Raw genomic sequence first — 2,234 nt, forward strand, 5'->3', positions numbered from 1 at the left:
CGGCTAAAACAGCCAGACTAAAACAACGATGCTTAGCTGTTGCCAGAGCGAAGTCACACTAATGCTGATGTAAGGGAAGCAGTGAGATTAATCCTTGGAAAGGTCGAAGACTGGTCACATCCATGAGAAAAGGGGCCCTGTCCCCATGATTTATCTGCAGAGCAAGGTTTGCTCTCAGCTGTGATGGAAATTAAAGAGGAAGCTTTAGGACCTCTGCACTGACCCAAAAATGAAAATCATTTAGCAGCATACAGATGGCAGAGTTGTCATGAAGATCAAATGAGATAATGATATGTGGGAACACTTTGTAAACCCCAGAGCCTTTTTATAAATGTGCAGTGGCAGTGTTGTTGCTGTCATTATTCATTTGCATTGTCTGGGCAAATCATTTTCCTCTCCCTCCATGATAAAGGTGGGTGCCTGCTTAGAAAGGTGGGCCAGCAGTCCTGAATTTAAGGTAGGAAGAGAGAAGGAGGGAGATGTGAATATTCATGAAATATCAGCTTAGTTCTTCGTCCCTGCAATGGCTCTTCAACGTAAGAATTATTATCTCTGGTTTACAGATGAGAAAACTGGGCTTGATAATATGCCCAAAGTCCTTTAACTGATGGAGGTGGAGTTTAGATTAAAATCCAGGTCTGTCTGAATCTGAAGCCCTTTTTCTATCTTGCCACACTTCCTGAAATCTGCCTAAGCAGTCCTCACTCTTTCTTCATTCACTGTTCTAATATGGCAGGATGAAAACCTCTTTGTGATTTTTCTCAGGGTTTTTTCCCCTAAGCTGAGACTATTGATGAACTAAAACGGAGTCTAAGTAAAAAAAAAAAAAATCTTTGGGACGACTGAGAGCCTCCTGGGCTTTAATCTGTGGATTTTAATCTGGGAACCCGGCAACCAGGGGCAGCTATGCTTGGGTAGACTTGTCACTTGGGTTGTCCCACATAGAGAGGCCCCCTGTGGACTGGAGAAGGTGAATTTCACAAGGGGCCACCAGACCTGGGCTCTGGTTCAGGCGATGCCTCTACTCGTTTTAGGCAAACATCTAATCTTCCTGTAAAATGGAATTATGAATGCCCAACAGGGCCTAAGATAAAAGTTAATGTGCTGTAAACTTTATATGTTGGGATGCGGTGATAGAAGGGAAAACAGTTTGAAAACTGCAAAGCATTCCCCCCAACATTAATGCAAGCTGGTATTTGTTTTTATGGCTATCATTCCTCCTCTGCAGAGCCCTTTCCCAGAGAAAGCCCTCGAGTAGGAGCTTCTCATAATGCCTGAGGTTTGAGAACTCCTAGAAGGCGAGCAACATGAAGCCATCTAAAGCAAACCAGAGGAAGTCCAGTCTCTGACTATTTATTTTATGAAGTTAGCGGCTGGATATGTTAAGCAAATGTTTTCTTAATTGTGGCGGTATGAGAAAACAATGGGGCAAGGGCTGCCGGGGACAGGGGAGTATCAGGCCTCCACCCCATCCCCAGCCCCCACCACGAAACCTCCAGAGAATGACAGGAAAAAATTAAAGACAGGCCTTTTCTTTTCGTGGTCACATGGCTGCACTGCTGCTGTAATAAGAACCTGCACCAATTAGAAAGGTTTCACCTCCTCCCGCCTGGCTCCTCCCCCAATTACCCTCCCCCCTCCCCCCTCCCCCCGGCACCTCTCAAAGCCGACTGGGTTGTGGACTCCGGGAGTTTGCCAAACACAGCCAACCCGGGTGTGTGTGAGCGGCTGGAGGGGGACTCTTCCCCCTGCCATCTCCGTCCCTTCCTCCCCTGCTCCCTCCCTTCCACACTGTTTTGATTTTCTAGGACTTCCTCCTCTGGGCGAGGGAGGGGGAGGAAAGACGCGGCGAGCGCCTGGCGTGCGTGTGTGTGTGTGTGTGCGCGCAAAGTGGAGTGTAACATGCTGTAATGGGAGGACGCGGAGCCGCTTCCGAGGGTCCTGGGCTGCAGCGGCCGTTCTGATTCCAGTGGCACCTGAGCACGCACCTCCGCACGCGCGCGCGACCGGTACCATCAGGTACGTGTGGTCGCCGGCCCGCCAGGGCTGTGCGGCTGGGGTGTGTGTGGTAGCGAGAGAGTGCGGTGGTGCCCCAGGTCGGCGCCTGGGGGAGCGGGGAGCCCGGGGCTGCGGGCGGCGGGAGGCGGGACGCTCCGCGTGCGCCGCGGTCTGGCGGGTGAGCCGGTGGGAAACGCTCTTCCCGGGGCTGCTTCCCGGGCAGGTCCGTGCCGAAG

At 51.3% G+C, this 2,234-nt stretch overlaps 1 protein-coding gene across 1 annotated transcript in view; it reads left to right on the forward strand.

The window, feature by feature from the left end:
- The first annotated feature begins 1,677 nt into the window (after positions 1–1,677).
- VGLL4 (vestigial like family member 4) overlaps positions 1,678–2,234 on the forward strand; it is a 139,387-nt gene continuing 138,830 nt past the window's right edge. Inside the window, exon 1 of the mRNA XM_006083833.3 lies at positions 1,678–2,019. The gene's annotated coding sequence lies outside the window, so the exon portion shown is untranslated. The remainder of the gene's footprint in view (positions 2,020–2,234) is intronic.

Source organism: Myotis lucifugus, unplaced genomic scaffold (genome assembly GCF_000147115.1).
Source record: "Myotis lucifugus unplaced genomic scaffold, Myoluc2.0 scaffold_8, whole genome shotgun sequence".
In the NCBI taxonomy this organism is placed as follows: domain Eukaryota; kingdom Metazoa; phylum Chordata; class Mammalia; order Chiroptera; family Vespertilionidae; genus Myotis; species Myotis lucifugus.